This window comes from Dipodomys merriami, unplaced genomic scaffold (assembly GCF_024711535.1).
Source record: "Dipodomys merriami isolate MVZ:Mamm:240054 unplaced genomic scaffold, mDipMer1.0.p SCAF_3, whole genome shotgun sequence".
In the NCBI taxonomy this organism is placed as follows: domain Eukaryota; kingdom Metazoa; phylum Chordata; class Mammalia; order Rodentia; family Heteromyidae; genus Dipodomys; species Dipodomys merriami.
Window position 1 is genome coordinate 28,575,977 of NW_027204492.1, and position 23,738 is coordinate 28,599,714.

At 42.2% G+C, this 23,738-nt stretch overlaps 1 long non-coding RNA gene across 1 annotated transcript; it reads right to left on the minus strand.

Moving 5' to 3' along the window:
• Positions 1–4,689: 4,689 nt before the first annotated feature.
• On the minus strand, positions 4,690–23,000 carry LOC138839394 (uncharacterized). The gene is made up of 4 exons (XR_011375960.1): positions 22,921–23,000; positions 22,704–22,796; positions 18,715–18,868; positions 4,690–4,960 (listed from the first exon to the last, which is right to left on the minus strand). It is a non-coding gene; the product is annotated as an uncharacterized lncRNA (long non-coding RNA).
• Between the last annotated feature and the right edge of the window lie 738 nt (positions 23,001–23,738).

Consider the following 23,738-nt stretch of genomic DNA (forward strand, 5'->3'; position numbering starts at 1 on the left):
TTACAGATAAGAATGTCTTGTGGGAGAAAACCAGGGAAGGGATAACAATGATCAACAAGAATTGTACTCATTTCCTTACTTATGTAACTGTAACCCTCTGTACATCACTTGAAAACAAAAAAAAATGTCTTGGACTTTCCTGCCTGGGCTGGCTTTGAATCTCAATCCTTAGATCCCAGCCTCTTGAGTAGGTAGGATTACGAGGGTGAGCCACCAGTACCCAGCTAATCTGTCATTTTTATATACCATCACAGTGTCCTTTCTGTTATACCTGTGTCCTCTTGGAGGGCTAATAGATGAAAGGACATTTTGCTTCATATGGAGGGCAGAAAATATTCAATTTAAAACCTCAAGAAGTGAAACTCTGAAACTAAAAGCTTTCAAACTAGATTTGCTGTTAAATAAAATGGACTACTAGTGATAGTGGGATGTGAAGATTGTGGAAGGACCTTCCACCATTCTGGTTTAGATGAGAATTCATGCTGGATGGGCAAGTTTCATTCAGAGCCAGAGTGGCAGTGTTCAAGTTATCTGTAAAGAATCCAGAATCCTCATGACTGGAAATCAGAGTTGCATTTGGCTTCAGATCAATTTCTAAAGACTATTACTTGACCCAAAGGGCTGCTTCTTTTCAAAGGGCTTTGCGTGTGTGTGTGTGTGTGTGTGTGTGTGTGTGTGTGTGTGTGTGTGTGTGTGTGTGTGTGTGTGTGTGTGTGTGTGTGTGTGTGATTAGGGCTTGAACTCAGGCTCTGACCCTGATTTTTATTTTTTTTATTTTGCCAATCCTGGAGCAATCCTTGAACTCAGGGCCCAGGCACTGTCCCTGAGCTTTTTTTGCTCAAGGCCAGCACTCTACCACTTGAGCCACTTTGGGCATTTTCTGTTTGTGTGGTACTGAGGAATCAAACCCAGGTCTTCATGCATGCTAGGCAAGCCCTCTACCACTAGGGCCTCCCCCCATTGTTTTTTGTGCAAGGCTGGTGCTTTACTACTTGAACCACAGCTCCACTTCTGATTTTTTGGTGGTTAATTGGAAATAAAAGTCTAACAAACTTTCATGCCCAGGCTGGACTCAAAGCTCAATCTTCTGATCTCAGTCTCCTGAGTAGCTAGGATTACAGAAACTCTAGTTAAAGAGCTATTAAAGAAAAATAGGACATTTGGCTGATTAGCTAGAAAATGAATGGGTTATTTTTCAGATAGGGTCCCACATTTTTGCCTGGGGCTGGCTTCAGATCACTGTCATCCTACTTCCTCCTTAGCAGTGATGACAGGCATATACCACCACATCTGGCTTTTTTTTTGGTCAGTCCTGGGGCTTGAACTCAGGGCCTGGGTTCTGTCCCTGACCTTATTTTGCTCAAGGCAAGTGCTCTACCACTTGAGCCACAGTGCTACTTCTGCCTTTTTTGAGTAGTTTATTGGAGATAAGAGTCTCAGGAACTTTCCTGGCTTTGAACCAGGATTCTGAGATCTTAGCCTCTTCAGTAGCTAGGATTACAGGCGTGAGTCACCAGTGCCTGGCTTACCTAGCTTGTTTTGTTGAGAAGGAGTCCTGCTAACTTTTTCCAGTCTGGGGGGAAAAACATCTCCATTCTCTCAGTAGCTAGTGTGAGTTATCATTTGTAGCTCATAGCTGCAATGACTGGAATATTCCTTTTTCTTCTTTGTTGTACCCCTTGAAATTTTCAAGAATGCTAGTATTGCAGTCTGAAGATGTAGCTCAGTGGCAGAGCACTTGCCTAGCATGGGCAGGACCCTGGGTTCAATTCTCAGCACTGCCCAAAATAAAAGAGAATACTTGAAGCTGGCAAGCACATAACAATACAAGCACTCTGACATATGCCAGCAAGAGTGTAATTTCTAGAGTTCAGCATTTATCTTGTTCACCAATACATTTTAAGCTTCTAGACCATGTCTGGCACATAGTAAGCTCTTAACTAATATATGAATTCAGTTATGAACTAATATATTGAACTCAGTTATGATGGAAAAGGATATAAACTTTCTAGAAAACCTTTTAGCAATATGCAACACATGCCTCAAGTTATTTCCACCCTGTGACAAAGATATTGAACTTCTAGAATTTTCTTCCCATCTAGGGAAATATTCATAAATGTAGATAAAGATTTGTAAGAAAAGTTAGAATACATAAAATATGATAACAAAAAAATCTGAAAACTACTTAAGTATCCCCAAATACTTATCCATTTCAGTGTGAAAATCAAAGTCCTAGATGGGTGCAGGTGGATCCTACCTAGCTACCCAGGAGGCTGAGATCTGAGGATCATGATTCGAAGCCAGCCTGGACAATAAAGTCCATGAGACTCTTATCTCCAATTAACCACTAGAAAACTGGAAGTGGCGCCATGGCTCAAGTGGTAGAGCACTCGCCTTGAATTAAAAAAAAAAAAACAAACCCAGTGGTAGAGTGTTTGCCTAGCATGCATGAAGCCCTGGGTTTGATTCCTCAGTACCACATAAACAGAAAAAGCCGGAAGTGGTGTTGTGGCTCAAGTGGTAGAGTGCTAACCTTGAGCAAAAGAAGCTCAGGGACAGTGCCCAGGCTGTGAGTTGAAGCCCAAGGACTGGGAAGAAAGAAAAAGCTCAGGAACAGTGCCCAGGCCCTGAGTTCAAGCCCTAGGATTTGCACAAAAAATAGGGGGGAGGGGCAAGATATATATAGAGAGATGGATGGGAAGATGTGAACTATGAGGCTTCACACAGGAAAGGATATTTGAGTGGAGTCTTGATTTGTGCCAGGTGGATAAGGAAAAGGATGGACTTTCTAGGGAACCAGTGGTTCTCAAACTTGACAGAAGATCAGCATAATCTGGAGAAGGAAGAGATTCTTTTTTTTTTTTTTGTCAGTCGTGGGGGCTGAACTCTGGGCCTGGGCGCTGTCCCTCAGCTCTTCAGCTCAAGGCTAGCACTCTACCACTTGAGCCACAGCCCCACTTCTGGCTTTTTTCTTTTTTCTTTTCTTTTTTTTTTTTTTTGTCGGTCGTGGGGCTTGAACTCTGGGCCTGGGCGCTGTCCCTCAGCTCTTCAGCTCAAGGCGAGCGCTCTACCACTTGAGCTACAGTGCCACTTCCTTCTTTTTTCTTATGTGGTGCTGAGGAATAGAACCCAGGGCCTCATGCATGCGAGCCAAGCACTCTACCACTGAGCCACCTTCCCAGCCCAGAAGGAAGAGATTCTTAAAATGTCTATTCCTAGACCAGTCCCCAATATTCTGGTCTAGTAGATATAAACCTCAAGATTTTGCACCTGGAGTAGTAATTAACACTGGTTACTTATTAGGCACTAGGCAATATTCTAAATGCTTTTTGTGGACTGACATATATTCTTCATAAAACACTGTTGATTCTTATCCCAATTTCACATGTGGGGAAAAGGGATACAGAGAAGTTAAACAACTTGTCCATTGTCATGTAGCAAGTAAATGGCCCATGTCAAAACTCAAACACAGCCAGTGTAGCTCTACCTGTGAGTTGTTCACGGGTAAATTTCTGTATGTCCATTCCAACCAGTGCACAAGTGCCCCAGGGTGATTCCAATGTAGGTAAAAGATACAAGGTAGAAAAAACAATCTCAGCTAAGGCCCAGAGGCATGAGAGCAGGTTTCCTCATCCCGGGAAAAAATCTTGTAGCAACTCTCCATTGTTAGTGAAAGCAAGTCCAAAGTCCTGAGAATGGTTTACTTAACCCCTGTACTACTCAGATTTCATCTTATTTTCCCACTTCAGGATCCAAGTGCTCATTGCCTGGTTGCCCAATCACTTGCAAGTGTTGACTGCTGACAACTTGTAACTGAACACTCTTCCCCATCTTGCACTGGATGAAAGAGCTTTGCACCTGGTCACACTTCCTCAGAAGAGTCTGCAGATAGTGAAGGAATGGTCAATTTAGGCATAGAGAGATTGTCTTTCTTGCTCCAATGTAGAACAACACTGAAGGACCATCCTTGGCAGAGCGCTCCCTGTAGAATGATGGATGCTGTGGTGTAACTACACTGCAGGTCAATTTTTTCTTTTGCATGATTCTTCCCACCTCTTCACCTTCTTCTTCAGGCGTACTCCCTAATAAGTTCCTATGTGCTAGTCTCTGTCAGATTTCTTAGGAAACCCAGACTTCGGCCATCTGCCTTTATCCTCCCTGTGTACACTTTGCCTCTTCCTTATACTCAACACTCCAATCTTATTACAGCAAAGAATGATGTAGCCAACATCTCAGCTAATGGCTATTTATTGAGGGATATAAACACTTTATATATCTGTCTTCATTTAGCTCTCACAACGAATTAGGCTTTATTATTATCTCCTTTTCCAGGTGGGGAAATTAGGCATGGAGACAATGAAAGGCAGCACTGTGACATAACCCCAGCACTCTGGTTCCAGAGCCCATGCTTTGCATGAGGATCATTTTACTTTTTGGAAGTAGTATTCTGTCCAGAGCATGGAGCTTGAAATTAGAGGAGAATGAAGTGACACAAGTGAGGAAATGTGCTACAGGAGGAAACGACTGTTTGAATGGAACAAGGTTGTACATGCAATAGGGTAGATAAGATTTGAGATTCTTTCTTCTTCCATTCCTTGTATTATCTTCCAGATTATGCTACTAGCTTTTGCTTGGTTCAGTGGATGAATGACAGGTACTCACCAAGAAGAAATATTACAGGGGAAAGAGTGAATTTGCAAAAAGATTTTATTTATTTATTTATTTATTTATTTATTTATTTATTTATTTATTTATTTATTTATTTTTGGGTCCAGTCGTGGGCCTGAACTCAGGGTCTGGGCGCTGTTCCTCAGCTCTTCAGCTCAAGGCTAATGCTCTACCACTTGAGCCACAGTGCCACTTCCGGCTTTTTTTTCTCCTTATGTGGTGCTGAGGAATCGAACCCAGGGCCTCGTGCATGCAAGGCAAGCGCTCTACCACTGAGCCACCTTCCCAGCCCCTGCAAAAAAAATTTATGTTCACATATGGGCTGAATTTTAAAATGGGGGTTCACGTAACAGTGGTGGCATCAACTTAAGCCGGGAGCTTGTTAGAAATGCATACTCTTAGCCCCTGCCTATAACCCCTTAATAATAACAACAATAAAGTTATTTTATTAAGAAATGCGCAATCATGCCAGGTGCCAGTGGCTCACACCTGTAATCCTAGCTACCAAGCATAAGGCATAAGGCATGTCCAGTACTGTTCCCCATAGATACTTGAATGTGAACCTTTAGTAGAGATCTGGACTGGAGAGGTACAGCCAGGAGACATCAGTGTATGGGAGGTAGTTGAAATAAATGGTATTGTATTTGATTGCCCAGGAGAATATATAAGGCAGAGATCTCACCGAGGCGCATTGTATAGTAAGCTAAGGCAAGGATGAAAATTGTTGGCATTGGTGACTGGAGCTGACTCTCAAACATTTATTTGATCTTCATGTTATTTTCATTTCATAATATACAATAGAAATAGTTCTTTTATTGTATGTGCCTGTCCTGGGCCTTGAATTCAGCATCTGAGTGCTAGCCTTTTGCTTAAGGCTAGTGCTCTATCACTAGAGTCACAACTTCATTTCCAGCTTTTTAGGGTAGTTAATTGAAGATAAGAGTGACATGGGCTTTCCTGCCTGGGCTGGCTTCGAACTGTGATCCTCAGATCTCAGCCTTCTGAATATCTAGGACAGCTAGAGGACACCAACATCTGGCTATAAGTAGTTCTTACATAGACTCTTTGGCTGGAATTAGGGACTCAATGAATGTGAGACCTGATGAAAAGGGGAAAGCACAAAAACGTCATTAATTTTATATGTACATGGGAATCCTCACAAGAGAGTGAATTCCAGAAAAATGACACTTTCACACACACACTCAATATGACATTTTCACACAAAGAATAATAAATGTGTGAAGGAATGACAGGACAAGTGGATCTTAGATGCCTGGACCAGGGTAGTAAATTCTAAGGATGTCACTGGAAATATTTGGGTTTGGGGCAGTGGGGATTAGAAGCTTGTGGATAATAGAGTGACTTCAAAGAGTTTGTTCATTCAGTTTCACTGCAGCCTTCGTGATGAAGCGCTAATGAGAAAAGCTTGTTTTTAGATCCTGTTATATGAAAGACCTTCCCCAGAGGATCTTTACAGCTTGTTGTATGTAGGAAAACACATCAAATGGTCCTTTCTGAGCTCACTCTTCCTCAAGTAATATCAGCTTCAGATAATCATTAGACCACTGTGGTGTGTGTGTGTGTGTGTGTGTGTGTGTGTGTGTGTGTGTGTGTTTGTGCTAGGACTGGGCTCTTGATCTCTGGGCCTGGGTACTGTCCTTAAAGCTTTTGTACTCAAGGGTAGTGCTCTACCACTTGAGCCACAGCTCCACTTCTGGCCTTTTTGGTAGTTCCATGGAGTTAAGAGTTTCTCAGGCTTCCTGACTGTGAGCCACCATGCCTGGCTCATTGTGGTATATTTTGAGATGATACATCTTTAAATCCTTCCTAAACATGTAACCAACAGATCTTTATAGAAAACCTGCATTTCTAACCTCTTTTTTTTAAATAGAGTTAGGCAGGCTTGGTGATTCACTCTTGTAATCTCAGCACTCATGAGGTTGAAGCGGGAGGATTTTGAGTTCCAGGACAGTATGGGCTACATAGTGAAACTCTGTGTTAAAAAAAAAAAGTGAGGGGGCTGGTCACTGGTGGCTCATGCCTGTAATCCTGAGGATCGTCGTTCAAAGTCAGCCCGGAGAGGAAAGTCTGTGAGATTCTTATTTACAATTAGTGCTCAGAAAACAAGAAGTGGCGCTGTGACTCAAAGTGGTAGAGCACTATCCTTGAGCTAAAAAGCTTAGGGATAGTGCCTAGGCCCTGAGTTCAAGCCTCACAACCACCATCACCACCAACAAAAAGGTGAAGGGGGAAGATCTTGCCATCATATCTTGATATATCAACAATTGAGCTGATTACCTGTTTGTTTCCTTTGAAGGGTATACCTAAAGAAGTTTCATATATATCTATTACATCCCCAAAGCTGAGACCAGCTATCAGTTGTGTTTTGATCATATTTACTGTGTTTTAACAATAGAGTCAAGTGACTATTCAAATATGGGTTCTTCTTTTTGTACTCATGTCTGTTGAAAATGGAAAATGAACGCTAGAAAACAAGGCTACCATTTCAAGAAAAAAGGCTAAGGGCATCTTCTTTATGAATTCCGGCATACTTTAATCTTATTACAAATCCAGCATCCTTGCATTATTCATTCATATGATCTGCTAGTTCTGGGTGGTTAGTTGGTTTTAAAAGGTCAAAATAGAATCTTGGCAAGATTAACAAGCTGGTGACGGGCAGAAAAAAGGAAGCCTCCAAAGAAATTGAGAAGGAAAATTCCAGGTAATAGAATGACAGGAGAGCATTATGCCAGAAGCATCGGGAAGAGGAGAGGGTTGAGGCTGGATAAGTTCACCAATGCTGTGTAGATGGAGTAAGAAAGATGAAGACTACAGAGCAAGCTTGACTAGGCAGTTAGGAAATTCCAAGTTACTTGTGTCCAAGCCCTTTTAGTGTAACATGGGAAAGACAAGAAGTAGATGTGATTTGGGTGGAGCTCTCTCAAACAACAAACTTAAACTTTTCCTAAGCAGGTGCTAGTGGCTCACATCTGTAATCCTAACTACTCAGGAGGCTGAGACCTGAGGATTATGGTTTGAAGCGAGCTGGGGCCGGAAGGACTGTGAGAGTCTTATCTCCAATTAACCACCAGAAAACAAGAAGTGGCACTGTGGCTCAAAGTGGTAGAGTGCTAGCCTTGAGAGAAAAAGCTCATGGATAGCTCCCAGGTCCTGAGTTCAAGCTGCAGGAGAAAGAAAGGAAGGAAGGAAGAAAGGAAGGAAGGAAGGAAGGAAGGAAGAAAGAAAGAAAGGAAGGAAGGAAGGAAGGAAGGAAGGAAGGAGGGAGGGAGGGAGGGAGGAAGGAAGGAAGGAAGGAAAGAAGGAAGAGACGAAGGAAAGAAGGAAAGAAGGAGAGAAAAAGAAATTTGGGGACTTGAACTTGGTACCTGACTCTTCCACTCATTGGTTGGTGTTCTACCAACTGAGCCATGCCCCCAACTCCAAGGATTCCATGAACTCCCCCTTTATTATTTTATTTTATTTTATTGTTAAGATGCTGTACAGAGGGGTTACAGTTACATGAGTAAGGCAATGAGTACATTACTTGTCCATCATTGTTACCCCTTCCCTTCCTTGTTGTTGTCCCACTATCTCTTCCCTCCCCCACCTCCCCCACTTTCCCCCTCCCATCATCCCCCCCACCCCCACCCCGGAAGTAGTAAAGTTTGTTTCCAGTATACTGTCCTGTGGGTATCCTTGTTGCAATGTGTCATCCTGTGTCCTTGTTTCAGCGTTGAACTCCCCCTTTTTAAAAACTGTGAGTACTGGGGCTTGAACTCAGGGCTTGGATGCAATCCCTTAGATTTTCTGCTTAAGGCTAGTGTTCAATCACTTGAGCCATAGCTTCACTTCTTTGGGAAGCCTGATACTATAGTTTGAATGTGTCTTTCAACATTCATGTATTGGAAACTTCATTCTCAATGTAGTTATATTGGGAGGCAATTAGGCCATGAGGACTCTACTCTCAAGAATGGATTAATGGTATCACTGCAGGGGTGGCATTTGCAAATAAATAAATAATAAATAAATAAAATGATGAGTTTACTCCTACTCCCTTTACCTTCTCTTCTCAACAGATGGAATCCTTCCATCCTGGACTTTCTAACTTCCAGTATTATGAGCCAGTAGCTTTCTGTTAATTTATACATTATCTATTCTGCAGTACTGTGTTTAGCAGCACAAATGAACTGAGGTACTTGACTCAGGGTGAGTGGAAAGCAGAGAGAAGATGCACTTCTTGGTTTCATTTTGGTTTGACTGAAAGCTATAATAGATGCAAGCTGTGGCCACATAGCTAGTAGGTGCCTAGAGATTGAAAACCCAGGCACTCTTCAATCTTGTGACATGAAAGGAGGAAGGAAAGGATGGAGTCATAACAATGAGTAGCTAATGCCTTATGAGGAGATGAACAAAGGTGTGAGATGTCCAGGCTGGGAAAATTCCCAGCCAACAACTCCCTTTACATGATGTAAGAGGCAAGATGAGCTGCTGGATGAGTAGAGTAGGGAGAGGAAGGATATCAGCAAGGGCTTGAATATTAGCCAATGTTAATATTTTCACCATTCCTTCTGCAGGGGCAGAATGGGAGAAATACAGACACTGCGTTGCCTAGGAAACACAGTGGTTGCTAAAGCAATATTAGATTGTTTTGATGTATTTAACCCATGCAGATCCATTGTCATCCAAAAGAGAAGCGGTGAGTAGTGATGGAAATGCTCATAGGGCACACCTTGGGCCCCCTCTGTGGCCTGTGATAGGAGCCAGAAATAAAATAGGAAAGATAATCAAAGAAGTGGCAGGCAGTATGGTGTCAAAGACCAACTTCTTCTGCTTCCTAGAGCTTGTGTGTGTGCATGCCCACATAACAGTGCACACTAGCGTGGATTCAGATGTGATCTCACTATCCCATTGCTGTGGTTTGGATAGGGTTTGAGTGTCTCCCCAAGTTTCGTATGTTGAAATGTTATCCTTATTGTAAAACATCATGAGGGTAAAAATTTATGTTGCCTATGGTGTTTAGAAATGGTGCCTTTAGGGGGGCGGGGGGAGGCTGGGAAGAGATGTGAAGGGTAAACAAAGGAGGAGGCTGCAATGCTTGATAAGAAATGTACTCATTATCTTGCCCATGTAATTGTAACCCCTCTGTACAGTATGTTCACAATAAAAAAAAAAGAAACGGTGCGTTTATAAATTAAGAGAAAATAAAAAGTCATTAGGATGTGCATCTGATCATACAAAATAATGCTTATTGAAGAAAGGACTCATGCAAATGATCACCTACAGCTATAAATCATAATGTGGTGGTGGTGGTATTATACGTTTTTGCTTTTGAGTTTTTTTGTCTTTATGGGGAGGGCACAGGAGTGTAGAAAGGGAGGGAAGAAGAGTAAACAAATATACTTGTGGTATTCAATAGATACTATGTGGAAAATGAACTATGCAACTTATGGGCAGGGATTGAAGGGGTAAACCAGGGGAAAGTAGAGGAAGGGGTGACATTGTCCAAAAAAGAAATGTATTCATTACCTGAATTATGAAATGGTAACTCCTCTGTACAACACCTTAATGATAACAGTAAAGTTATATTTTAAAAATACTTTATAGCCAGGCACCAGTGGCTCATGCCTATATTCCTAGCTACTCAGGAGGTTGAGATATGAGGATTCAGAATCAAAGCCAGCCTGGGTAGGAAAGTCTGTAAGACTCTTATCTCCAATTAACACCAGAAAACTGGAAATGGTGCCATGGCTCAACGTAGTAGAACACACTTTGAGTGAAAGAGCTCAGGGACAGTGCTCAGGCCCTGAGTTCAAGTTCCATGACTAACAAAACAAAAAACAAAACTTCATAACTAAGCAGATAAAAAAAATCATTAGGGTGAAGCTCCCAGGATTGAATCCTGATGATTCTGTATAATTGAGGGGAAAAAGACCAGACAGATGTGTATGTACATGTGCTCCCACCATGATACAACACAGACAAGATGGTCTCTACCAGAGCTGAGCTGATACTAGCACTATGCTCTGCACCTCCAAAACTATGAACCAAATGAACCAATCTTTATAAAGGTCACCCATTTCAGGTAGTTTGTTAGAGTAATGAAAAAACTGATAGTACATCTACCAACTAGAAATATGAGGGTTAATAGTATAGATGCAATCCTTCTTTGATTAGTGGTTTTTCTTTGTGGCACGATAACCAAACAGAAATGAAATGTCTCCTGTTTTCTCTGCTGTAGATTCATCACTAAATAAAATTTTTTTTCTCCCCCTATCTCAATCTTGCCACTAAAGGTGGCTTGACTTGTGTTTTCATTAAGGCTATTTTACCAAGAACTTAGAGCTAGGTTGTTTGGCAAAAGAGGCCTCTGCAGGTAGGGGAAGCGAAGTGTGGATGCACCCCTAGTGGGTACATCTGTGGGAGGCAGTTTGTCAGATTATCCAAAGTCACTGCCCTGTGTCCCCTCCCTTGCCCATCACCAAAAGCTGAGAGCAAGGCTTGCCAAATCATATGGAGGAGCTTTTCCCTTCAGACTTAGTGGTTTTCCCCAATAGGTGTTGGTTTATCATTCCTGCTGACTTTAGTAGCCACTAAAGTGGCTGGCTGATCATCTCACACTTTGGCCTTCTGCTCACTTCAAACCACCTTTTCATTTATCCTACATCAGTCACCATCACTCTTGGTCATACACAAGACCTTTTCAAAAGCTCGACCCAGGCTGGGTGCTGCTAGCTCACACCTGTAATCCTAGCTACCCAGGAGGCTGAGATTTAAGGATGCCAGGTTGAAGCCAACCCAGGCAGGAAACTCTGTGAGACTCTTATCTCCAATTAACCACCAGAAAACCAGAAGTAGCACTGTGACTCAAAGTGGTAGAATACTGGCCCTGAGAAAAGAAGCTTAGGGACAGTACTGAGGCCCAGAGTACAAGCCCTAGGACTGACAAAAAAAGAAAGAAAAAAAAGCTCAGGAATAGCACCTAGGCTCTGAGTTTGAGCCAGCCCTGAGACTTGCACGTGCACGCACACGTGTGTAAACACATACACACACCAAAAGCACATGGTATGATTACACACACACACACACACACACACACACACACACACACACACACACACACACACACACACACACACACAATTTTATAGATAGAAAGATATATGTCCGGGCTGGGAAGTTGGCTCAGTGGTAGAGGCTTGCCTTGCATGCATGAGGCCCTGGGTTTGATTCCTCAGTACCACAAAAACAGAAAAGCTGGAAGTGGCACTGTGGTTCAAGTGGTAGAGTGCTAGCCTTGAGGTGAAGAGCTGAGGGACAGTGCCCAGGCCCAGAGTTCAGGCCCCACGACCGGACCCCCCCCCCCGCAAAAAAAAGAAAGATATATGTCCTTATGTCTTTCTTTTGTTTTTTAGCAGTGTATATGAATTGTCCAAAGGAGATTCATCAGGACGTTTCCATATATATATATAATATAATTTGATCAATTCACTTCCTCTCTATTTTTATCCATTCCTCATTTTGAAATAGTTTAAATGTGTTTTATTATTGTATTTGGTCAGTTTGGTCCAAATCTTTCTAAATACTTGCCATTGTTTAGCTCCCTAGGTGTCCAACCTTCTACAAAGGGTGTTGATGGTACATCCATTAAATTCATATCCTTGCCTCAAATTTTCTCCTCCCACCACTGCCTCTGTAACATTCTTTTTTTTTTTCCCATGTGGGGCATGGGGCTTGAACTTGAGGCCTGGGCTCTGTCTCTGAGCTATTTTGCTCAAAGCTAGCACTCTATCATTTGAGCTACAGATCCACTTCCAGTTTCTTCTGGTGGATAATTGTAGATAAGAGTCTCACAAACTTTCCTACCTGGGCAGACTTTGAACCTTGATCCTCAAATCTCAGCTTCCTGAGTAGCTAGGATTATAAGTGTGAGGCACCAGCACCCACCTTGTGCCATTCTTGTCTAGGCCTCGTTCCCTAAATTTTATTTTAACTTTGTATTATTTGTCTTGAGTCTTTTGTCCCAGAAATGTTGTATCTACACAATAAAGTGTAAAATCTGTGTGTAAAATCTAGGTAACTGGGCACCTAAAGGAAATCAGAAATCAGATTGTTAAAGTATATCATGTTTCCTCTTCTTTATTTTTTTCCTCCACTATTAGGTGTGCTGCACAAAATGTAATCTAAAACTTGAAGCAGGGATGGAATGACAAATTCTATTAAGTGGAAAGCAAAGACTACTTTTAATTTAATGAGAGTATCTGCTGAATTTTAGTTGTCCTGTTTTAAGGAAAATGGAGCAGGTAGAAAAAAAATTGCTAGTAGAAGTTATTAACCTGAAACCATATTATATTGCCAGTGTAACGGAGTGAACAGAAATGATCCCTATACAGATGTCAGGTTTTAAATTGTTCCACTACTTCTTTTTATGGGAAGGGATGGGTGGAGGGAGGATAGGGGAAACATCTGAAAACCAAAATGCTGATGGATAAGCTTTGTCATTACCTTCTCCTTTATAGACTTTGATCTCATGGACACTATTTTCTCTTTCCAGTGGCCTCTTGGTATTAACACTTTCCCCTCTAGCAAATTTTCTCTAAGGCATGGAGCAAGTAAAATAATGTATACTTAGTTATATTTGACTGTAAATACATACTTTCCCCAGGAATATTTGTATGACAGTAAAAGCCAAAGTCTTAGCTAATAGAATCTCAAGGTGAGCTGGCATTCAAAGCCATTCATTATCTGCCTTAACCACTCTCTGTTTCACCATCCTAAGCAGGGAGAGAGAGAGAGAGAGAGAGAGAGAGAGAGAGAGAGAGAGAGAGAGAGAGAGAGAGAGAGAGAGAGAGACAGAGACAGAGACAGAGACAGAGACAGAGACAGAGACAGAGACAGAGACAGAGACAGAGACAGAGAGACAGAGAGACAGAGACAGAGACAGAGACAGAGAGACAGAGAGACAGAGACAGAGACAGAGAGACACAGAGAGAGACACAGAGACAGAGACAGAGACAGAGAGAGACAGAGAGACAGAGAGACAGAGAGAGAGAGAGAGAGAGACAGAGACAGAGAGAGACAGAGAGAGAGAGAGACGTTCTATGGTTCTTGCTGCTATCCTTTGTTACTAACCACATTACACAAGCCAGGCTTTCCCAGAACGTCCTCCTATTCAGAAGACTTCTTGTCCTTACCTATTCAACTCCTTGTTCTTTTTATTTTGCTTTTGTTTTGATTTTGGTTATTCTTTGGAGACAGAGTCTCTCTAAGTAATCCAGATTGGCCTCAGACTTGTAGTGTTCTAGACTTAGACTAGTAAGTGCAGGTATGACAGTCCTGTGCCACCATGCCCAGCTTTCTTTGAATTATTTTTACTAGTGTGTATTATGTGAGAGATCACATTGTAATATTTCCACACATGTATACAATGTACTTTCATTATATTCATCCTTCTATTACTCTTTCTTATTCCTCCTCCTGGCAACATCTCATCTCACTCACTTTCTTGCAAATACTTTTTTTTTTTTGTCAATCGTGGGGCTTAAACTCTGGGCTTGGGCACTGTCCCTCAGCTCTTCAGCTCAAGGTGAGGGCTCTACCACTTGAGCCACAGCGCCACTTCTGGTTTTCTAGTTGTTTATTGGAGATAAGAGTCTCACAGACTTTCCTGCCTGGGGTTGGCTTGAACCACTGGTGCCCAACTCTTGCAAATACTTTAAAATGGGTTTTACTATGAGCTTTTTATATGCACATTCAATACATTTTCCCCTTTTCTTTTTCTGCCCCCACTGGTCCCCCTCAAATAAACTCCCTTTTATTTTCATGTCCTATTTTCCAAATCTAGATTCTGTATGTGAAAGAAAATGTGTGAGTTTTGTCTTTCCAAGTATGGCTCATTTTTCTTAACTTGATCTCCAATTCTATTCATTTTTTTCCTGTGGTGTATATGTACTATATATTCTTTATATCTGCTGTTGTGAACCTGCAGATTCTATAGCTTGGATAGTGAATAGAGCTGCTATAAATATGAGTATGTAGGATTCTTTATTGTGTATTGACTTACATGTTTTTGGGTATGTGCCCAGAGGGGGTATAACAGGATCATAGAGTGGGCCTAATTTTAGTTTTGGAAGCTATTTCCATACTGATTTCCACAGATACATTCTTATCAGCAATGTAGAAGGATTTCTTTTTTTTTATTCCCAATCCTCCACTGCATTTGTTATTGTTTCCCTGATGATAACCATTCTGAGTAGGACCCAACAAAGCTTTCTACTCAATTCTTAACGATCCTTCAGGCCCCTTGAATTGTTCTTTTACATCTCTGTTAACTGAATGACTAATTCTTGAGCATTTACTAGCTTCTGGTACTGTTTCAGTTACAGGAGATGTAGTGCTACCATAACTCCACATGGCCCCTAGCCTCATGGAACTCATTTTTTAAAAATAATTTTTATTGAGATTAGGTGATTACATAAATTTCATATAGTTCACAGTATTGTGGAATCATGATACTTAGTTAAAGTCACAAACATTCTAACCTCCACAAGGCACATTGTCATTATCATGGTCTATAAAGTTTGTGAATTCTATGAGCCTTGACAATATAATTATTTCTTCCACATCAGGTGATGATTACATTTCTTTCCTTTTGCTTAGTGTAAGCTGTTCCCTCTTTCCCTCTCATTCCTCCCTTCCCATCGCTGCCTTTGAGTTGCTTAGTTCGTTTTCATCTATGTCCAGTGCAGCTGATGGGCCCTTCTGTTGTGTGTTTTCCAATTTCCCTCTGATTCTGTGTCTTCCTCCTAGCTTCTCTCAGATGTGCGCATATATACACCATATATATGGTCAAGAACATGGAATCATTTAGCAATGATATGACAAAATGAGTGGAAGTTCTTTGTTTCTCGACTCCTGTTTACTTTGTCATATCTCCTTGCATTTTGGCTTCAGTATCCAGGGAGACTGTGCCATTTGTCTGTTTATTTTTGGCTTACCTCACTCAAAATGATTTGCTCTAGTTCTATCCATTTCCCTGCAAATGCCATTATTTTGTCCTTTCTAATGGCTGCACAATATTCCATTGTATATAGGTACCACAATTTTTGGATCCACTCATCTGTAGTGGGGCATCTGGGTTGTTTCCATATCTTGGCTATTGTGAACAGTGCTGCAATAAACATGGAGGTGCATGTGTCCTTGTATCCTGGTTCCTGTTGCTCAGGGTAGATGTAGGAGTGGTATAGCTGGGTCATAGGGGAGGTCTATATTTAGCTTTCTGAGGTACCTGCAGACTGCTTTCATAGGACTCATTTTATTGGAGGAATAAGAAAGTAAACAAAGCTGGGCACTGGTGGCTCACACCTGTAATCCAAGCTACTCACAAGCTGAAATCCGAGCATCGCCATTCGAAGCTAGCTAGAGTAGGAAAGTCCATGAGACTCAGAAAAAGCCCGAAGTGGAGCTGTGGCTCAAGTACTAGCCTTGAACATAAAGAGGCTCAGGGACAGTGCCTAGGCCCTGAGTTCAAGCCTCCGGACCAGCAAAAAAAAAAAAAGAAAGAAAGAAAGAAAGAAGAAAGCAAACAAGTATGTATGACAATTAAACTTGGTGATATATGTGTGGAAAGAAAAGAACAGAGTGCAGTGACAGAATGGTAAGGTGAGTAGAAGTGGCTTCCTTGAATAACCCACCTGCCCCTGACTTTGCTCTAATTTAACTCTCTAAAGCCTCATTGGGTTCAGATCCTGCCTCAAATAGGTATTCAACATCCTCTATATGTCAGGGTCTATGCAATAATAAAGAACACTAGATTACCACTGACTGAGCATTTGCTGTATGCCAGGCACCATGCTATGAACTGTATACCTTTTCCATTCTAACCCCCAAGACTCCTCAAGAGAGGTTTATTTCTATTTCTGTGTGACAGAGTGGTTCAGATCCTTGTGCAAAGGTATTCATTTAGCTAATGATAAAGCTGGGGATGAAACAGATCTGGACTCTGAGTTCACCTCCTAACCACAAAACTCCACTGGGTTCTACAAGCTGTGTGCACTTCTGTGTGATGTGTGATATGTATGTATGTGTGTGTGTGTGTGTGTGTGTGTGTGTGTGTGTGTGTGTGTGTGCCTGTGCAGCACACATATGTTGGGGAGGCACAAAGGGAAGAGATCAGCCAAGCTGGGATCCATTCTGTCCATACCAACCAAATCATAGTGTACCCTACTGTTTTTGATAACTAGGGAGAAGGGGAAGAAATCCCCTTTGGTGGTAAGGGTTGGGGTGGGAGCATGGGTACTGGGATTCACAAGGTATAGTTTCAGTATGTGATCTTGGCTGAATTTCTATTTACTTGATGCAGAAGAGAGAAGAGAACATGAGGCATCAAGAACAGTGTGTCTGAAGGCACAGAGATGGAAAGAACATGGTGTATGTGAAGAATGAGCAGTCTGCATGGGCCATGCTTAGGGTTAGGGCAAGGGCAACAGAAAGGGGAGGCTGGCCCACAGTGACTTGTCTTCTTACTTCAATATTGAGAAATCCTCTGACTCCAAGGGACATGTACATTTCATCATGTTGTAAGGCACAGTTTGGCCCTCACAAGGCTTGGTGATACAAGGTCACATGCTATCTCTGCGCTTTGCAGTGAGTACAAGTTAAAGTGCTCACAATTTACTTCATTAACTGTAGAGACAAGGCATAACTCTGCTTGTTGTAGAGCAGTATAAAAATTGGAAATTTAGGCAGATGTAGTAGTGGACCCCTGTAGTCCCAGCTACTAGTTAGGAAGATCACTTGAGCCCAGGACTTCAAAGTTAACTGGAGCAATGTAACAACATAAGGCTACTTGTCTCAAAAAACAAAATGAAGAGAGAGAGACAGAGAGAGAGAGAGGAAAAAAGAAGGAAGAAAGGAAGGAAAGAAAGAAAGAATGAAGGAGGGAGAGAGGGATGAAAGGGAAGGAAGGAAGGAAGGAAGGAAGGAAGGAAGGGAGGGAGGGAGGGAGGGAGGGAGGGAGGGAGGGAGACAGGAAAGGAGAGAGGGAGGGGGGAAAGGAGGGAGGGAGGGAAGAAAAAGAGAAGAAAGTTTATTTACAAGCTAGAAACAAAACTACCAGCAAGCATTCTTTGATCTTCCCTATCTCCTGCAAATCAGGAGTTACTTTATTCTAGATAATTGACATGATTTTTGCTAATAGAACTGTACTGGCTCATGCTCAAACAGGCCTCAGCCTATGCTTCCGCTTTGCATTCTGCCAGATAGGCACAATATACTCTCCAACTTACAGAGCTGTTGGGAGCTTTTGATGAGACACTGAGAGAGGAAGGGGTTCTGATGGCAAGGCTCAAGCGGCAGAGTGCCTGCTAGCAAGTACAACCACAAAGTAAATCCTACTGGGGTTGTTTTAACCATGATGAGCTTAAGAAGTGTTCCCACTTGATTATTAAAACAATTTCACCTCAACTGGTCTTTTTTTGTGTGTGCCAGTTCTGGGGCTTGAACTCAGAGCCTGGGTGCTGTTCCTGAGCTTTTTTGCTCAAAGCAAGTGCTCTACCACTTTAAGCCACAGCACCACTTCCATTTTTTCTGGTAGTTAATTGGAGATAGGAGTCGCATGGGCTTTCCTGCCCAGGCTGGCTTCAAACCACGATCCTTAGATCTCAGTCTCCTGAGTAGCTCAGGTTCTAGGCATGAACTACTTGTTCCTGGCTCTCTCCTTTATTTTATCAAACAGAATGGTCTTGGAAGCAAGGAGGGCTGCACACTGAGTATGTGGAGGTATAATACCTAGGGCCTGGAGACATTACCCTCCATTAATTCTCTAGGCTCATAAGGCAGACACATTTCAAGGGGATAATTTCACATTGTGTCAGGAGAGTAGTCAAGCATGACTCTGACCAGTTCCACTAAGATTGTCCGTGGAGATGTTTTAAGACTCCCAGCTTGACCCAAGACAGAGCTAGTGTTGGACCAGAGTGAAGCTAGATATACTTCTTGCAACTTTTCCTTTGCATTGAAGTATTTTGGCACCCAAGAAACACTACTCACCAGAGCAAGTCCACAGCCAGGGAGAGGAGATGATAGTCTAAAAAGTTATCTTGTTCTTTTATAATGCCTTGTGCTTGGTAGGTGCTCCACAAACATTTCTTGAAGAAAATCTCACTTAGCTCCAAGGGTGACATAATTCACCGTAGATATGTGCCTGATGTTGTGTTAAAAAAAAAAAGAGATGATGATGGGGCTGGGAAGGTGGCTCAGTGGTAGAGTGCTTGCCTTGCATGCATGAGGCCCTGGGTTGGGTTCTTCAGCACCACATAAGAAAAAAGAAAAAAGCCGGAAGTGGTACTGTGGCTCAAGTGGTAGAGCGCTAGCCTTGAGCTGAAGATCTGAGGGACAGCGCCCAGGCCCAGAGTTCAGGCCCCACAACCGGACCAAAAAAAAAAAAAAAAAAGAGCTGATGTACAAAATGTCCAGCAGATGTTGAAGAAAAATGGACTCGTGCCTAGGATCACAGAGAAATGAGGTGAGTATAGTTCATCCTAATGGCAGGATTCCCAGCAGTACAGCCAAGGCCAGGAAAACCTTGGACAATTAGAAATAGGTGCACTATGTCTTTCATGGACTTTGTTAGGCTTTTTTTGTGGTACTGGGGTTCGAACCCAGAGCCTTTCACATGCTAGGCCATGGCCCCAATCAATTTTTGATTCTATTATTATTTTTGTCTAGGACTAGCTTGGTTTTCAGTCCTCCTACCTATGACCTTCCATGTAATGGGTATCACAGACACACATCACCACAACTAGCATATTGGCTAAGATGAAGTCTCTCCAACTTTTTGCCCAGTTGGCCTTGAATCATGAATCTCCTGATCTCTGCCTCCTAAGTAGCTGGGATTAGAGGCTTGAGCTATTATACCTAATAGTTTTTTGGCTTTGTTTTGATAGGTTTAAGTTTTTTTAACCTTGTAGCTTCATCATCAAAAGGTGATAACCTATCCTCAAAGTGTTTTAGATTTAGCTAAGGAGGATTTAGAAAATGGAAAGTCTGTTGCTAAATAATAATATAACATCAGTTCTTAGAAGCAATTTGAAGGTGAAAATGCATCAGTTCACTGCCAAATGTGTGTGTGCGTGCGTGCGTATGTGTGCGCGCGAGCGTGTGTGTGCACACATGTGTGCCCACTTGCATGTCTGGGTATCGGCTTTGTAGGAGACATGACTTATTTTTTTTAACAATCCTTTGCATGACCTCTGGGCCTGGGCATTGTCCCTGAGCTCTTTTGCTCAAGGCTAGTGCTCTACCACTTTTTTTCTGGTGGTTAATGGGAGATAAAAGTCTTACGGACTTTCCTGGGCTGGCTTTGAATCATGATCCTCAGGTCTCAGCCTCCTGAGTAGCTAGGATTACAGGTGTGAGCCACTGACATCCTGCTAAAGCTCACAACTTTAAAGTGTATAATTTGGAAGTGGTGCCATGGCTCAAGTGGTAGAGCACTTGCCTTGAGCTGAAGAGCTGAGGGACAGCGCCCAGGCCCAGAGTTCAAGCCCCACGACTGACCAAAAACAAAACAACAACATAAAGTGTATAATTCATTTAAAGTTTTTGAAAGTATGCTCACAGAGTTGTTCAGTGAGCACCATTCTAGTTTCAGAATGTTTTATTCTAAAAGGAAATCCTGTACCCATTAGCAGTCCCTCTCTGTTCCTACCTCCCCTCCAGTCTTTGGCAACCATCAATCTGGTTTTTCATCTCTTTCTGCTTATCTGTTTTGGGCAGTCAATATCAGTAGAATCACACAACATGAGAACTTGCTGAACTCTCCGAGCTACACCAGAGATGTGTTATCTTTGTTTTCTAAGCACTTTTGTCCACATTATCTTCTAAACAACAAACACAAGAGTAATGAGGACGTGAAAAGCCAATTTGAAGGACATTACGCTCTCTGCCAATCCTGGCTTCAGTGCCCAGGAAGACCTAGGATTTTATGGGGAAATAATGGTGTAGATTCCAGGGCTAGTGCTTACCACGCAGGCTGGTGTGGCTAAAGCCTTCCGAACCAACTTCACAGCCTGTCGGTGTGCAGCCCCCAGTCTATCTCACGCTGGTAAACACAACTGAGCAGCTCTGAACTTTTAACTTTTGTTAAAGATACTGTTGGTAAATGTATCACATACACAAACATCTACATCTACATAAAAAATGAGTGTCAGCTGTGTCAGTGGCTCACCCCTGTAATCCTAGCTAACTCAAGAAGCTGAGACCTGATGATTGTGGTTCAAAGCTAAGCCCAGGTACAAAAGTCTGTGAGATTCATCTCTAATTAACCACCAGAAAGCTGGAAGTATAGTTGTGGCTTAAGTGGTAGGTACTAGCCTTGAGCACAAAAGCTCAGGGACAGGGCCCAGGACCAGAACAAAAGAAATGAAGGGCAGGAAGGTAAAAAAGGTTCTGTCTGGAACAGGTATCACCCTGAGGAGGGAGAGCAAATGGGGTGAGTGAATAAGGGTGAATATGGTCAAAATATTTTATATGCCCGTATGAAAATAGAATAAAGAAACAAGTTGATTTTTTTTGTTGGTTGTGGGGCTTGAACTCTGGGCTTGGGTGCTGTCCCTGCACTCTTCAGCCCAAGGTGAGTGCTCTACCGCTTGAACCACAGCACCACTTCCAGTTTTCTAGTGGTCTATTGGAGACAGGAGTCTCATGGACTTTCCTGCGCAGGCTGGCTTTGAACCGAGATCCTCAGATCTCAGCCTCCTGAGTAGCTAGGATTACAAATGTGAGCCACCAGCTCCCGGCTTTGAAATTAAGAATGAAGAGGGATGAGGGAGAGTGATAGAGAATGTAAGGTTGATGGTCTACTTTCTATGTGAGTATGAAAATGTCACAATGAACCCCTCCTTATACAAATAATATATGTGGATAATAATCTTAATAAGAAAAATAAATTGGTGTTGGTGGCTCACACCTGTAATCTTAGCTACTTAAAATTTATGGATCTAGGGATCACACTTTGATGCCAGCTTGTGTAGAAAAGTCTGTGAGACTCTTCTCTCTGGTTAACCATAAAAAAAATGGAAGATGAGTTGCAGTTCAGTGCCAAGCCTTGAGTGGAAAAAGCTAAGGGATAGTGCCCAGACCTTGAGTTCAAACCCCAGTACAGGCAAAATAAATAAATAGAATCCTCAGTGTGAGTGTGATCTGTGTCATGGTTGGAAGTGTCTGCACACAGGCTGTGTTGGAAGAAGTGACTGAGATAGCAATGGAGAAAACAGAAGTGTGAGATCCTAAGTTCAAATTCCAGTACTGGCACCAAAGGGGAAAAAAAGTAATAAAAGAGTCCTAATCTAAAATCAACATCTAAAGTCTATTTTGTCCTCTTTCCTTTAAAACAGGTTTTTGTCTGTTGAAATGTTGGAGGTTGAGAAAATGAGGGAGCAGGCCCAGTATGATTGGTCCAATCTCAGAACCCACTAAGGATCAACAGGCTTTCTAGTCATCTCCTTTCTATTAACAGGAATCACCCTTTAAACCAACTAGTTTAGTGGGGCCTTTATTTATTAGGCATCTTATTGTTCCCAGGTGAGAGTTAGTATGTACCATCCCTTCCTTTCACTGACCGCCCCCCCTCCCCCAATCTCTTGTTCTTTCTCTTAAAGGCATATTGTAACTCCAATTTCCTTGGCTGGGAACTTCTATCTAGCTCATACTTTTCCTCCATGCCCAGCAAGGCACCAGTTCTCAGAATCTGAGAGTTTGTCATATTGATGATAGTCCTTACTTGACTTCCTGCATCTAATCTTACCTTTTTCCATTCCAGCCTTCACTGGTCATCTATGTGAACACTGTCAGCCACTACTTTTAACATATCATGATTATACTCATAAACTGAGCAGCAGCCTCATGTCTATGTCTAATGTAGGGCAACAACAGTTGCCGAAAGATCTTGGACATAATAATGGGAAGAGATCAATTCAAATCAAGCCCTTGATCCCACTTAAGCACAGTCTTCGGAATCTCCCTGAGAAAATACTTACCCGGATGACTGATGAGATGGAGTAAGAGGGCCAAGTCAAACGTTTTGTTCCTCTTGCCTGATAAAACAATCAAAGGTTGATAGTTGAAAGAGCCTGAAAGGTATTGAGTACAGGGCACAAAATAAATAACATCATACAATGATACTAGACACATTTTGATTTTGGCAAGGTCTATTATATTGTCCCTGAGAAGTTAGCAAGAATGCAGACACCTTACCCAACCATCTTTTTTCTCTCATCATTCCCCACACCCAATATACGTATTATTGTTCTATGCTCAAATGTGCAGCAAACTCTCATCCTTGTCACTTCTTCCCTGTATCTTACTTTATATAAGCCCGCAGTCACACAGGATAACCTCGTCATCACATTCTGATTCTGGACATAATGATAGTGTGAAATAGCCTAAGTTGCTTGGAACTGGAAGCACAAATAAATGAGATCAAACGTAGGCTGAAAGACATAAAATCAAGAAGTCACAGCATTCTTTGATCATCAAACGTTAGCTGAATATGAATAGCTAGCCCAGTGGCCTTACTGCCTGGCTATGGGTTTTTGCCTTTGGGTATAATAAGAAATATATTCAAAGGCTGGGAAGGTGGCTCAGTGTTAGAGTGCTTGTTTTGCAAGCATCAGGCCTTGGGTTCGATTCCTCAGCATTGCATAAACAGAAAAAGCTGGAAGTGGTGCTGTGGCTCAAGTGCTAGAGCACTAGCCTTGAGCTGAAGAGCTCAGGGACAGCAGTGCCTAGGCCCAGAGTTCAGGCCCCACAACCAACTAAAAAAAAGAAAAAAAGAAAAAAGAAAAAGAAATATACTCAAGAAGATGAAGGGGAGCCTTTAGGGGGTCAAAGAAAAAGTGAGCTTTCTGTCATCTAGAGAGGAACAGATAGGTTGCCATTTGTAATGCAGAATTTCTTAAAGTTGGGTCTAAAAACTAACTCTGGGAAATTGCAAGTATCCCTAAAACTGAAGGCATAACTGTGGGCCCAACCCAAGGGTATCATTTTGGTGGGTGGGGGTGGAAGGGGTGGTG